Consider the following 16,636-nt stretch of genomic DNA (forward strand, 5'->3'; position numbering starts at 1 on the left):
GATTCTGGCCGAGGACTTCCGGAATGGCGCTCTGGAGTTCGGGCGGAGATCTGCGCTTCGGCAACTTCTGAGGCAGATTGAACGCCGGCAAAGCAAAACGGGGACTAGGCGTAAGTTTCCCGACCTCAGGGGGGAATCCTGAGGGCACTAGCCCGAGGCCGCGTCAGAAGGGGAGCCCTGAAAACACCCCAGCTTTCAACCCCGAAAGGTTGAAAGTAAAGGGAAGCGGGGAACTCCGGCGCTAAAGGGCAACAACTCTTTGCCTGCGGAAACGCCCGAAAAGCCCGACAAAAGAACGCCAAGCTCTCCTAAGCTTTACAATTAATAACAGCAAATTTAAACCCCCCTCCCCGACAAAGGACTAAAATAAGGGGTGATAAAGACAAACTTGAACGCCAAGCCGCTAGAGAACTTGCGGGATACGAGAGGGGGAAGAGATACAAAAGCGTTTCAAACTAAATAAATTGCAACTGAGACGTGCGAAGGGGACCGTAGCTAAGCACAGCGTCTGAATGTCCAAATAATATACACAGACGTTTTTTTTATTGGAAAACAAGACTTGGAGGCTTGGAGGATTCGAGAAAGCAACCAAGAACGAGTGAAAGACAGGGGAAGCGAGAGTAAGTTCGTGAGACGGTACGGGAGGAGAGACGATACGAACTGAGAGATCTGTACAGTACTTTCTCTATTGAGCTCCAAAGACAGAAATTTGAAACCGTTGAAACAACAACCATTGAAATAATAACAACAACTGGGAAATTAAGAGATTGAGAATCAATTAAGAGTGCCTGGGGGAGGAGAAAAGAAAGAAAAGGAGGAGATACCTTTAAGAGCAGCAAACACTGCCAGCGACATCAGCATCAGCAGAACAATAGAACAACGAGGAAAGAGGAAAGAGAGAGAGGAGAGCAGTGAAAGAAGCGCGCAAAAAGAAACCTCCCACAACAGCGACACCAGTGGTGAGCTGAGAAACGACACCCAAGCCTAACTAAAATCTCAAAATAAATAACTAAAGACTGTCAACTCTTGCTGGAAGAACAATAAATAATTCAAAGGGAGAAACATTAACCTAGCTCAACACATTAACTTAGCTCAACACATTCAAAGCAGAATAACCATACCCTAAAGTTAGGACGGTTAAAAACTAGAATATGGATTGCTAGAGACCAACTCAAAGGGGGTTCCCAGGTGTAAAAATCGCCTAATTAACCCTTTGAAGTTAAAACCCTCTGAAATTAAATAAAAGGAAGATATAAAGAAAGAAACAAAGCTCAAGACCAGATGGGCTCAAAGAAACACCAAGCGACAAGTGGATTTGGCCCTACACAAAACCAACTGCGTAGAACCTCGATTGCGGAAGGAGAAACCAACACAGATATGAAAGAACTAATAGCATTGATGGAAAGAATGGAGAAAAATCTAGGCGATAAGATATCAAGCCTAGATGGAAATATAAAAACAATGGATGGGAAAATGGAAATTATGGGATCCAAAATTGAAAAGAACTCAAATTTAATTATAGATCTTGCGGAACAAGTTAGTCAACAAACCAAAAAATTCAAAGAGCTAGAAACATCATTTCAAGAAACTGAGATTAAATTACAGAAACAGGACGATACAGTGAAAAAAGTCCAACAGGAACAAAGAGAATTGAAAAGGCTTCAGGAAAAGCATAAAGAAGAAGTTGGCGAGTTAAAGAGAATCCAAGAAGAAATTCAAGACTCCATGGCAATGCTGGAAATGAGACAAAAAGAGATGACTCTACGCGTGAAAGGAGTGAAAGAAACACAGGGCGAGGAAATAGCAACTAAATTGATCAAAGAACTGGCAGCTTGGTTGGGGGTAGAAGAAGACGACCTGACCCTCGACATTGATAAAATATACAGAGTAAGACCAAATAAAAATAAGACAAGGAGGGGTCCGGGAGACTGCTTACTATTTCTGAACTCAAGACTGTTGAGGGACAAACTCTTACAAAAAAGCAGGACCGACCCACTAACTATAGAAGGAAGGGGGGTTGAGATAATGAAAGAGACTCCAGTTCGTATATTGAAAAAAAGGGACAATTATAAATTTTTAACGACGGCGCTGAGGAATAACAACATATTGTTTAAATGGGAACTCCCAGAGGGACTTTCGTTTACTTATAAGGAGAGGAGACGTTATTTTAAATCAGTAGAAGACACGAAGAGCTTTTGGAGGAAGTATTGTGACGAATTAGGTGGAGAAAAACTACTGGAATAAGAACTACAGTGGTTTTTGAATTAAAATAGATGATTTACACTGATAAATCCAGTCTCAGGGGGGACTAGATCACTCTGCCTTCTTCGACTTCCGTATCTTACTTTACAGTTGGTGTTTTCTTGTTTTTTGTTTTTCTTTTTGTTGTTGTTGTCTCTTGGTTAATGTTAATTTGTCTTGCATTCCTTCCCTTTTCGGCTGATGCAACTGGAGGGGGGGGCAACCAATTTTCTGTCCTTGATTTTCTGGACCTGCCTCTGAAATCCTAAGGTGAGGATTAAAGTCTGAAGAACATAAAAGTAGCCCATATTAGTATAATAATAAAGGTTCTGTAAAAGATGAAATGTTTATCGTGGAATGTGAACGGGATGAATGGGAAATTCAAAAGAAACAAAATAGAACATTTACTGAAGAAGAAAAAATGTGACATAGTGTGTTTGCAAGAAACACATATATGTAATAACCATGTGAGAGTACTAAAGAATAATAGGCTGGGCCTAGATTTTGTGACAGCAGGAAAGGAGAAAAAAAGGGGGGTGGTGTTATATATTAACCCATCACTGAAACCGCAGTTGCTATTTAGTGATGAAGAAGGGAGAATAATAGGAGTGGAGATATGCTCCAAGGCGGGGAAGGTGATTGTAATAGGGATTTATGCCCCAAATACTAGGAAAGACGAGTTTTTTCAAAATGTTGAGGAGAGGATATGGGACTACATGGGGGAAAGCATAATACTGATGGGGGATATGAACGGGGTCATTTCCATGGAAATGGATAGAACATCCAAAGATAGAACCAGTAACTCGGGTAAACTGCCTCTCTCTTTTTTTCGATTAATTGAGAACTTTGAGCTGTATGACGCCTGGAGAACTAAAAATCCCACGGTAAAAGATATCACACATTATTCCGAGGCCAATAGGTCAGGGGGAAGAATAGACTCAATTTGGTTAACGAAAAATCTAATGTTGAAGTTAGAAAAAGCAGAAATACAGAATAGATCGATATCAGATCACAACCCGGTACTGATCCAAATGAAGTTCGGGAATAACACGAGGGGAAGGTGGAGATTAAATGATGAGATCTGGAGGGATGAACAAAGAGCAAAAAAAGCAAAAGAGACTTTGAAAGAATACTTTGAAATAAATGAAAGACAGGATACAGATAGAAAAATAATTTGGGAGGCAAGTAAAGCCTACATGAGAGGGTTTAGTATTCAACAAATGACAAACATAAAAAAAGAAAAAGGAAAAAATATAATGGAAATGAATAAACAAATAAGAGATAAAGAAAAAGATTTAGTAAAAGATCCAAATAATGAGGAACTAAGACAACATGTGAAGAGATTACAAAACCACCTCTCAGAGATAGTAAACTGTGAAGTTAAAAATAAAATACTCTGGATGAAACAAAGATACTTTGAATCCGCTAACAAGCCCGGGAGAATGCTAGCTTGGTTAATAAAAGAAAAACAAAATGACAGAATAATAAACAAAATAATGGAGGAAGATCTAGAAATTACGGACTCACAACAAATTAAGGAAAGTTTCATAAACTATTATAAAAGACTCTACAAGGAGGAAGGGAAAGATGAGAAAGCAATTCGGAACTATTTGACCCAAAATAAATTACCAGAAATTAATGAGACAGAATATCAACTTCTAAATGCTGAAATTCAGGAGGAAGAAATAAAAAATATGATTAAGAAAATGAAAGAAGGGAAATCGCCAGGTCCCGACGGGATTTCCGTCAAATATTATAAGATATTAGAAGAAGTGGTGACACCGAGACTAAAAGAAATAATGAATGAAATCCTGGAAAAAGGCTCACTACCAAGGTCCTGGCAAGAAGCATTAATAACCTTGATACCTAAAGGAGACTCAAGTGTGAAATCAATTAAGAACTTCAGACCGATATCTTTATTAAATATTGATTATAAGATATTTTCCGGAATATTAGCAAATCGATTAAAGAGCGTACTAATTAGGATAATTGGTAAAGACCAAGCGGGCTTTCTCCCCGAGAGGCAAATAAAGGACAACATCAGGGTGATTATTGACTTAATGGAATACCTAGATTCTAAACCAAGCATGGAGACAGCAATGCTTTTAGTGGACGCTGAAAAAGCCTTCGATCGTGTGTCTTGGGACTTCATGATAAATACTTGTGAGAATTTAAAACTGGGACAAAGGTTTTTAAGGGGAATTAAAGCAATCTACAGAGAACAAAGAGCAAGGATAATTTTAAATAATGAAATTACCGAAGAATTTAGCATAGAGAGGGGCACAAGACAGGGCTGCCCCCTGTCCCCCCTGTTATTTATCACAACCCTGGAGACCCTACTGATAGCAATTAGGAAAAATAATGCAATCAAAGGAATAAAGTCGGGAGCTTACTGTTTTAAAACTAAAGCGTTCGCCGACGACTTAATTATCATGACTGAAAACCCGGAGGAAGGAATTGTAACAGGAATGTTTGAGATGGGGAAATTTGGAGAGGTATCAGGATTTAGGTTAAATAAAGACAAATCTAAAATGTTAACGAAAAATATGAGAGCCAAAGACCAAGAGAGATTGGAAAAAATAACAGGGATTAAAATTGAAAAAAAGTCAACTATTTAGGTATCCAGATAACGAATAAAAATACAAATTTATTGAAAGATAACTACATTGAGAAATGGAAAGAAGTAAAGAGAAAATTGGCAAAATGGAAATGTATGAATTTATCTATTTGGGGTAGGGTATCTATGATCAAGATGGTGATTCTTCCAAAAATTTTATTTCTGTTTCAAAACATCCCCATATTAATTGGAACGAAATATTTAAAAGAGTGGCAAAAAGATCTGACGGACTTCATATGGCAAGGGAGAAAGGCAAGGATGAAAGCAGAGATACTAACGAATCCTAGAGAGATCGGAGGATTTGCCCTTCCGGATTTGAAAAAATATTTTGAGGCAGCCTGCTGGACCTGGATAAAAGATTGGCTAATGTTAAAAAAATTGGATATTTTGGAACTAGAAGGTGTAAATAAGATCTTCGGATGGCATGGTTACTTGTTATATGAAAAAGGAAAGAAAAATAAAGAATTTCAAAACCATACTTTAAGGGAGGTTTGGGAGAGGACAAAAGATAAAATTATAGACAGAACTCCCTGGTGGGCATCACCTGTGGAAGCGAATGCCACATTAAGATGTTATAAAAAAGAGGTCTGGCCCACGTACAGAGAAATTACTGAAAAGGTCAATGGTAGTATAAAACTTAAAGAATACGAAGATCTCAAGACTAGAGGAATATCCTGGTTGGAATACTATCAATTAAAAGCCACATTTGATAAAGACATAAAGGAAAGAGGATTTGGAGAAATAAAAACGAGATTCGAGTCAGAAATTCTTAACAGCAAAGAAAAAACCCTCTCGAAAATGTATAGACTTCTAAATGAACAGGAATGGGAACAAGAAATAAAGAACAAATATATGGAAAAATGGGAGAAAGATCTAGGCCATCCGATTGAATATAAAAAATGGAAAGAATTCTGGAGCAAACAAATTAACTTTACAGCCTGCTATGCCTTAAAAGAGAACTTTATGAAAATACACTATAGGTGGTATTTAACGCCTGAAAGGATAGCCAAAATAAATAAAAATAGTAATAACAAATGTTGGAGGTGCCAGCAAGCTATCGGAACATTGTATCATATGTGGTGGTCATGCCCAGTAATTAAAACATTTTGGGAAATGATCCACCGGGAAATTCAAGAACTAATTAAAGTTCCGTTTAACAAAAAAGCAGAAGCCTATTTGTTAGGAATTCTTAATAATGAAATACCTCCAGATAAGACTAATGTATACCTTTATGCATCAACAGCAGCAAGGATGATTATTGCTAAAATTTGGAAGGAACCTAGGATACCAACGAGAGGAGAATGGGTTGATAAACTCTGCGAATATTTAGAGCTGGCAAAATTAACTGATCTGATTCGTAATAAATCTAGAGATAAAATTAAGGAACAGTGGGAGTGTCTAAATGACTATCTAAAGAACATAGGTATGGGCAATAGAACATGGTTGTGCTTAGAATAACTGTGTAGGAATGGGAAGACTTCTGTCGTGCTAACAGAAGTCAGTGCAACAAACATCAAGAGGACAAGATATAGAAATGTAGAAGAGTGAAATGCTGTGCAAAGCGTGGTGGAAGCGACAGAAGAAGAAAATGTAATTAAGTAAGGTATGACTGTTGAATCAGTCAATCAGGTTCTACCTCCCTCTTTCCTTTGTCTGCTCCTTTTTTTTCTTTTTTTTTCTTCTTCTTCCTTTTCTTTGTTGATTCCCTTTTTGTTTATGATAATTATCAACATTATTATTAATAATAGTATTATTACTATTACTATTATTGCTATTACTAGTCTTTTTCTTTCTTTCTCTCTTGCCCTTTTCTTCTTTCTTTCTTCTCTCTCTTCATCGCTTTTCTCCTTCTTGACACAATTGCCAAGTTTTAGTTTTTCTGGGATTTTAACCTTGGAAATTGTTATTAGGAATAATAATAATATAGATTTGTTTGTACGATGTAAATGATGGACATGTATGTATGTAAGTGTATTACTACCTTTTGACTATTTTTTGTTATTTTCTGTTATATAAATAAAATTTTAAAAAAAAAAAGTATTTAAAAGCACGCAAGACTAACGACTGAAGCACAGAGATGGGTGGAGGGGGAATAACAGTGTGAACAGTGTCAGAATCAATAAAACAATGTTTTGATGGCTCCAAACTCTCCTGTGGAGAAATATCATTAGCAGAGGCCCTTCTATATGTGTGCCAACTTTTGCAGTGAGGTGTATGGCAGCTGTCGAGAAGGTAGTCTCAGTTGTGGCACCCCATCCATGCACTTTTGTCCCCATGCATGCTTACCGGGCACCACCTTTCTTTCTTTTTTAAGCCAAGTGAAGACATTTTCTCATTTTTTCCAGCTGTGAATGGTTATTCTAGGTGGAATTTTCATTGCTTAGAACTTTTAGCCCTGTTTACTGCACTTCTATCGTTCTAATTGAAGATAATAACAAAACAATGTTTTTAGTTTATTAATTTATTTATTATTATAAAGGAAAAGGAGAGGGGAACCCACATGCAAATCAAGCAATTGTTGTCTAAAACCACGATGTGTCCTTGACCCTATGATTGTAATGGACTTAGTTTCATTTAGTTTTGCTTTATTTAGCTAAAAGGAGGACAGGTCTTGCTTACAGATTATATAGTCTTCTCGTCCCATGCTGGCATTGTTTCTGTAAGCAGCGTGAGAACTGACAGCCTGACCTCCGCCATTTCTCTTATTTGTAATGTTTCCGCTAGGCCATTAGTAGCAATTTCACACTGCTTCGGTTAAATTGTTCGCAGACATTTGTAAGAGGTGAAATATATTTTAATGCACAATTACTCACTCTGTTTCAGCCTGAGTATACATATGTATATTTGACCCTATAACTACTGCTGGCTGGCTGTGAAGGGGCCATTAAGGCCTTTCAACTCAATGAGTACTAAGGGACTCATTAATATACAGGCAAACGACATGATAGACGACAAAAGCTATTACTCTCTATCCTGTTATTGTGACACTAAATCCAGGTAACTGGAAAATTTAAGCAAAGGTTGCAGCCCACACAGTAACTCTTCCAATAGGAATAAAATGGGTGTTTGGCCCCAGATCAACTGCCTGTTTAATGCCAGTTTAAAAACAAACTGTTCCATGTATATCTCACAACCACCACTCCCTCCTTAGCCTCCTGAACCATTCCCTATATTTAGTTTGTATTTTGTACAAAAAAAGGTATCTGAGGGCTAATCCATGGGTAGGCAAACTAAGGTCCGGCAGCCGGATCCGGCCCAATCGCCTTCTAAATCTGGTCCGCTGACAGTCCAAGAATCAGTGTGTTTTTACATGAGTACAATGTGTGCTTTTATTTAAAATGCATCTCTGGGTTATTTGTGGGGCATAGGAATTTGTTCATTCCCCCCCCCTCAATATAGACCGGCCCCCCACAAGGTCTGCGGGACAGTGGCCTGGCACCCTGCTGAAAATGTTTGCTGACCCCTGGGCTAATCCAACGGATATGCATGTGCTTGGCAAATTAATATTTCAACCAACTGCCTGGTCCAAAAGCTACCGTTTGAGAAGCGACTCCCAGGTGACATTGCAATTTTGCACTGGTTCACCTGAGCTTCGTGAAGTCTTGATGCAGAACTGCGGCATCCGTTGCCAAATGCATTTAAATGTATTTAAAACTACCACCCACAGAATAAAGCAAATGCTGGAACTTAAAATAGACATCACACACAATGTCAGACATAATGCTGTCCAATGGCTTTGTGTCTGATAGTTTGAAATCCCCTTTTATACCAATGTATTCTTGCCATGTGAAAAAGAACAACAATGAATTAAGTGTTCCATCGGTTTTTAAAGTCACAGTACAAAGGGGATTAAGTGTGTATAGGCAGTCTCCAGCAAAAAAGAAAGGGGTGGGGAGACAAGTTAAATGGCATACTAAGTCAACAAAAAAGACGGGGAGAACAGAAGAAGACACATTCACCCCAGTATGGTTCCCCTTCATCACTTACACAGCCCAACAAGACAATGACAAAAACCTACCATCAGCATACAAATCAATATGGCTGACCTAATCAAAACACCCGCCCACCCCACTCACGCAAGAAACCAAAGATCACCACAGCCAACCACAAATGAACTATCACATCCTACGCCAACTCCCGACCTCTCTCACCAACAAAGGAACACAAGCAAACAACAGAAAACATGCACAAACAACGCTGACACTGAACCCCCACATGTATTAAGGAAAATAGAAACATCGGCACCCCACCCCACCCCACCCTCCTCCCCACCCACCTTCCCCCACCACCCTCTTCCCAATGTCTCAACAAGCAAGATCGATGTATAAAAATGTTACATGGAAAAAATATGAGATATTGTACTACCTTTGTAAACCACGAAAATCCTTAATAATAAAAAAAAAGACGGGGAGGAAAGCAATTTGGATTGGCCTGGAAGTGGGGCAAGACCACTAAAGATTTAGAGCAGGAGTGGGAAACCTTTAGCCCTCCGTATGTTGACTAGAATCAGGCAAGGCCCGTGGCCAGGAATGATGCAAGCTATAGTTCAGCAACATCTGGAGGGAAAAAAGTTCCCTACATCTGATTTAGGGAATGGATGCATAATTTTTTTAAAAGAGCAGTCAAATCCAGATGGTTCCCCCCCCCTTGATGAAGAAGGTTGAACTTTAACTGAGGAGGACAGATAAAGTCCATAGGAAACAAAGAGATAATTTCTCTCCATGTGAAAAAAACCAACAACACAAATTATGAATTTCAATGCCGAAAGATCTGTGTTGGGTGCTTATTAGCTATTAAGCCGAGTTCAAGGTTTTGTTGCTGAGATTTAAAGCCCTAAACTACTTACGGCCAACATACCTAGCAGGCCACCTCCTCGAGTACAAACCAAACTGAGCTTTAATATACTGTAAGGAAACCCTTATGGGTTCTCCAAAGCGGTGGATTATCATTAGTTGACAATTCAGAAGTGGGCCTTCTCAGTGACCACAGCTGCTTTTCAGAATACTCTCCTTCAGGTAATTTGGGAGACAACAACAATAACAATGGCCTCTAAACGCCTCTTAAAAACTTACATGATTACCCAAGCTTTCCTGAACTCTAACTTATTTTATTAGGCTTGCCATATTCCCAGAAGTGAAACTCCCCACCAAGTTGTTTAACAGTTTTGGGGAACTTCTCCCCCAAGAAAAATAGTTCTGGGGCTTTTTCTGCAATTTTTATGGATTTGATTATTATTATTTAATTACCCCCCTTGCCACATGTCTGGGTTTTCCTGGGCATTTTGCTGATTCGGCAAAAACCCACATGCATCCCGGTTGTGTCCAGGAAAGTCTGACTGTATGGCAGCCGTAGTTTTATTCTTTATACATGGCTCAAAGCTATGATAAATTGTTTTCTTCGGTTTTGAGGAAATTTTATTTAATGTTACTGTTTCTATTTTGTTGTTATTGTGCAAAGCACTTGGGGATTTTTATTGGTATATAAAGTGCTTGGCGAAGACCTTTTTAAAATTTCAGGGCGCATTTTAAGTAATTGTTTCTGGTTTTATGGCTAATTTTAACTGATTTTCATCCTGTTGCAACCCTGTTGCGTGCACTGCTTGGAAACAGCATGTGTATTGTTGAAGTAAGTAGGTAAATAGATCATGAATAAATAAATGAATAAGTTTATAGGTATCACAACCTAAGGCTGGCTTCAACGCTCCTTTTTCAGTTGGGGATAATTGGTGAGGGAATAGTGGTTGTGTGGCTCAGCCCTTATAGACAAGTTTGCAGGGAGGGAGGGAGATTAGCCTAGACTCGATTTAGGACATGTGGGGCCTATGGACATTAATTGTGCTGAAACACAACAACCTAATTTAAATGGTGATAGATCAAGCAGGAACCACCCAACTAACCATAGCTCTTACTAGGTTCTTGGTCAAGTAAACAGGAATAGTGTATCTGAAAAGCACGGAGGGGAGGGAGGTTTGTTTGTTTGTTTGTTTATTTATTTAGTAAGGTGCCTGACTCATATAAGCATTTCAATTAGGTTCATTAAGAAAGTTATTACTTGTTAATTGAATAGCAACAGACTGCTGAGGATCACTTATGGAGTGCTAATAAGTATGTAAGAGAGAAATCTTCTTGTGTAATTCCATCAGCAGTAAACTAGTGTAATTAGATTCTTACTAACAAACTCAAATTGCCAGAATGTTGAACCAGATAATTGGCATTTAGGAAGATACCTGGAGATATCCCTTGCAATATCAATTAACATACTTACTAAATGACATCTTAAACCCTTAACAAGTGATTTAGACCCATGGGCTTCTGGTAATCTGGATAGGTGATCATTAAGTGCTTAAACAGCACCAGGAGTGGGGGAATGCAAAAGGACAACTGCTCTGGTCACTCATATCAAGGGGGGGGGGGCAGCCAAACATGGAGCATTCCAGCTCTGAAGGGAAATGCAAGCCATGGCCTAGCCCAGTGATGGTCAAATTTGGCCCTCTAGCTGTTTTGGGACTACAATTCCCATCATCCCTAGGTTGGCCATCACTGGCCTAGCCAAACAGTCTTGCACTGGTGCTGCTATTCATTCATGCTCAAGTCCTCATTTGTAGAGTCGGAATGGTGCACTTTTACTAAGCAAATACCGGAACAATGCAGCTAAGAGAAGCAACAGCACTGTCAACGCTTCAAAAAGGGACAGTTAGAAGCATTCTCAGAAGTTATTCCAAAGCTGTGAGACCCCCTTTCTCCAGAGATTGATCTACACATGGAGCAATGAGGTGGCAGAATTTTGTGGTGTGGTAGAACGGACAGTATTGGCTGGGGAATGCTATTTTTGAGCGCTGCTCTGGGTAAATGCTTGCCTATAAGTAGAAAACTAGGGTGTCACTCTCTGATGTGATTCTGTTTTGTTTTTAAAGTTGAAATTGGGGGGGGGTGTTAAAGAAAAATAGGAGTGCGCTCAAAATGGCAGCCTCAGTGTCCATTCTACCACTTGTTCTATTGCATGTGTTCCTATGGCCTGGTAACCAATTGACTAGACTACTGAAATGCCTTATCATTAACCACTATATTCTCCTGGAGAGGCCCTGGGATGCTGTAGGCCATGCATAGGCAAACTCAGCCCTCCAGATGTTTTGGGACTACAATTCGCATCATCCCTGACCCACTGGTCCTGTTAGATAGGGATGATGCGAGTTGTAGTCCCAAAACATCTGGAGGGCCGAGTTTGCCGATGCCTGCTGTAGGCCTTAGACCACGTGGTTTACATACCCATCAGGCCACGGCTCCAATTATTGTGGTGGAAGTGGTATGCAAACCAGGGCAAATGCCTAACCCCCCCCCCTTTTTAAAAACTAGAGTCACGCAAACTAGGTCATCACAGACAGGGTTGTGTGATAAACACTCACTTCACATATAACCTAATGTGCACGGTGGAAAGAAGGGACTGGTGTCTCTCCTCTTCCATAAACATTTAAAGCATAAGAAGCGCCTGCTGGATCAGGCCTATGGGCCATCCAGTCTGGCATTCTCTTCCCACAGTGGCCAACCAGATGCTTATAGGAAGCCCACCAAGGCACAACACAGACTTGCTTGAAATGAGTTGCCTAACCAGCGGGCTTGGCCTTGCTTTTGTGTACCCTCCAAGCATTTAAAGCACACCTGATGTTGTAGTCCCACTGCCAAGCAACAACGTGCAGAGCTCCGTAAAGTGGGAGACCAGCCAACCAGAAGAGTTTCTGAGGTGTACTTGCCTGGGGGTAGAGTCAGCATCCAAAGTCAGGTCCGGTCCCAGGGTCAGGTGAACGGCAATCTACGTGGTCAGACAGTCCAGGGGTCAGGGAATCCGATGATCATGGGGTAAAGGGTCAAGACAAGCAGGAAGCAGGAAGGTAAGAGTAGGAACTAGAAGCATTGTTACCAGCATCTGACTCCTGCTGGAAGCTCTCCTTCAGAAGGCTGAAGCCAGCTGGTTCTCATCAGCACCTTCTCCTCTGTGCCCTTGAAGGCTGATCAGTTGCAGGTGGAATTATTTCTCCCCCTTCAGGCTGCTGTTCAGCAGGCAAAGCTGACTCCTGGCCCATGACTCTTGAGAACTTCATTCTTTTTTGGTTCTATTTTCCGTAAGAAAAGCCTAGCCAGTGGTGCATGAAGGAGCGTCTCCACCCCCACCATTCAGCCCGGACACTGAGATCCAGCACCGAGGGCCTTCTGGCGGTTCCCTCATTGCGAGAAGTGAGGTTACCGAGGGCCTTCTCGGTAGCGGCACCCGTCCTGTGGAACGCCCTCCCAGCAGATGTCAAGGCAATAAGTAACTATTTTACTTTTAGAAGACAACTGAAGTTTAGGGAAGTTTTTAATGTTTAATGCTGTACTGTTTTAATATTCGGTTGGAAGCCGCCCAGAGTGGCTGGGGAAACCCAGCCAGATGGGTGGGGTATAAATAATAAATTATATTATTATTATTATTATTGTTATTGTTATTGTTATTGTTATTGTTATTGTTATTATAGTTGCTAGCCAGATGTCTATGGGAAGCCTACAAGCAGGAACCCACACCTGTAGTTTGCAGCAACTGGTATTCAGAAAAATAATGTCTCCAGCAATGGAAGCAGATCCACAGCAGCAGCAGCAGCCAGTCCGGAAAACCAACTGTACATTCACAACTGTTACGTGCTACCCATTCTCCACCTCCCCTGAATGCTTTTATGTTTCAGATTTTGTTAGCAGAAACTGACAGAAGTTCTCTTTGGAGAAAACAATGCCCCCCCCCAAGAAATCAATCTACTTTTCAAAGAGACAAATTGTGGGCTATGCATTCCTAATATAGCAAGACATTACGATGCCTGTAAACTAGTTGCTATGGTGTCTCAGGTGAAAACAAGAGAGACTTTTTGCACGACAGGGAAAACAAATATGTGTTTGAAATATTCTCTCTCAAATATCTGGAGAGTGCTGCAAAGTTTTGCTGTATTCAGAAGTCACAGTTTCATCCAAATGAACCCATGAAGGTTTTTTCCAACCGAGTCAGACTTTCAGGCTGTCTATTCCAATGCAGTCTACTCTGACTGGCAGCAGCTCTGTAGTCCTAGCCCAGCTAGCTTACATACACACAACTGAACCTTTAGGTGCTTACCACAAAGCCACAGTATCTCCCCACAGGTACATCTCTCCCCAAAGGGCATAGCTGCCAAGTTATCCCTTTTTTAAAGGGATTTTCCCTTATGCTGAATAGGCTTCCTCGCGAGAAAAGGGAAAACTTGGCAGCTATGCCAAAGGGACCTCATGCACCCTGTGGAAATTAAACCCACATCTTTCTAATTCTTACCAGTTAGAAAAGGGAAACGAGGATCTGATATTCACTTGAAGTATCTCTTAATGGTTTCACGTATTATTAATGGGAGATGGGAAGGGCTCAAAAATGAGAGGAAGAGCTGGACATGTCGCCCTTGTTTCAGAAACAGATTGGATCCAATCCAGTCTCCACAGTTCCAGTGTTAGTCAAAGCAGACCCATTGATATTAATGGACACAACTAACTTATGCCCATTAATTTCAATAGGTCTACTGTGAGTAAAACCTAGGGAGTGGCATGGTACAGGAGGACCATCGATCTAACAGGCTCATCCTCTGATCCTGCCAAGCAGGACCTCCGTGGAAGATGCTCTAGGCTAGGCTTGCCAAACCTGGTGTCCTCCAGATGTTGCTGGACTGCGGATCCTTTCATTCCTAACCACTGGCTGTGCTGGCTGGGGCTGATGGGAGTTGGGAGTCAGGCAACACGTTCTTTGCATAAGGAATTACTCAGCCCTGGGCCTTTCCAGTTAAAGCTGATAGGTCTGAGAAAGGCATCTCTGTGGGATGTTGCAGAGAGGAGCTACCAATCAGGACTGAGTAATAAGTCCTGCACAGTGGGGTTATGGTGGAGCAGCAGCAGCACAGGGGAGCACAACAGGACCACTGATGTCATCTAGCTCAGTATTGCCCACACTGACTGGCAGCAACTGTTCAGGGTTTCAGACAGGAGCCTTGCATCGTCCTTACCTGGAGATGTGAAGGATTGAACCTGGCACCTTCTGCATGCAGAGCAGATGCTGTATCATGTTAGGGAACCATTCTGCAAAGAAACAAGTAGAAAGTTTCTAGAAGGTTCCAGAGTTTTTCCTTTAATTTTGGGAGGGGCACTCTGTGCTTAATTGGCATCAGCTGGAAGGGCCAATAAGAAGAAGAATCACTTGGCTTTGTTTTTTGCAGGTGCCTGGTAGCAAACGTCTGTCCGAAGAGTGTTGCTGCTGGAGATGAGACTTTTGTTTGATAGTGTACCGTTAATTGCTGTTTATGTTAACAGTTGAAAGGTTTCTTTTGCAACTGTAATGCTTGTACCCGGTCTGGGAATAAAATCTCTTGACCGAGACTTTACAGTTTGGTGAGTCATCTTTAAAACAACTTCATCATTGTTCACCACTTCCGCACACGAGAGAGAAAGAAGCTAAACTCTGGTAAAACAGTTTTAAAAAGGTTTTAGCAGTATCTGCACAGCGAAGGTGTGTGGATGGTAACCTCTAATATATCACTGAGCTAAATCTCTTCTCCTCTCCCTGTGTCCTGATTCTAATAATAATAATAAAAACCCAAGAAGCTACAGGACTCCTGTTTGTGTTTCTAAACAGTGAGAAATGCAGCATCAAATGACACATTTAACATGGCCTTAGTCCAGTCTCTAAATCCCTCCATTGGATATTGAAGGTTACATTTGCCATATGGAGAATTAACCTCGGGGCTCGCATTAAAGCCAAGGGGGCAGCGAATGGCTGCGCTTCTCTGGAAACACTTTGAAGATGTGCTTGCTCTTTATTCCGCTGGATCCATGAGGGAGGCTCATCAGAAAGGAGCCCAAGGCAGATAGTTATACACCAAGAAGAATCTGGATCATGCAGAGTTCAAAGGTGCTCAGTTTAAGCAAGTGACCTTCAGAAAGGAGTTAAAAATTCAGAAGTATCCTGGAGTTTGATTTCCTTTTTTAAAAAAAATTGCACCATGCTGATTAAAAACTTCTCTCTGCCTCTCTCAAGAGCTCCCATACCAAATACTCCATTCATTTCCCTGCACTGCTGTCCCCTGTGCTACTTAGGAGTTGAAGGACCCCAAATTTAAAAATACAGTCAGGATACTTCAAAGCTCATAATGACCAAACAGGATATATATATATACTCCTGAGTATACTCCTTACGTGTGGTTCCTGTTGCAAGAGCACCATGCAGGTAGTTAAATGGTCGATTAGCCTTTTATACTTGTGGATAAATTGGAAGCCTTTCTGAATAAGCCTTCAGCTCGAAAAAGGCTCCCAGTGCAATGAGTGGCAGCCCAAACAGCCACAATTGTGCAGAGAATGAGAGAATTGAAGTATGACAGGAATGGGCCTGAGGTGAGGAATTGCCTCTCCAAGGAAAAAATAATTGTTCAAGTAATAACAACAACACCGCCATTTTGTTTCTGTTGTTTTATTAATTGAAAATATGCATGCCTTCATCATAGACAGGCCTTTACCGTTGGGCATTTTGTTGTTTTAATGCCCCCAACACAGGGGTGGGGGAGAAATTTAGCTTGGTACGCATTTAAATATGAACCTGCCTAATTCTCACGTTCCAAAACAATACACAAACAGCAACACAGCTCTCCTTTGAAATTCACGCTTTTGTGGTGCAGCTTAAAGACAACAAGAAGTATATTGTTGCACACCACTCCAATCTCCAAGCGGTGCAAGGTTCCAGGGGTTCAAGAGTGCC

The sequence above is a fragment of the Zootoca vivipara genome, chromosome 13, assembly GCF_965207765.1.
Source record: "Zootoca vivipara chromosome 13, rZooViv2.hap1.1, whole genome shotgun sequence".
NCBI lineage: Eukaryota > Metazoa > Chordata > Lepidosauria > Squamata > Lacertidae > Zootoca > Zootoca vivipara.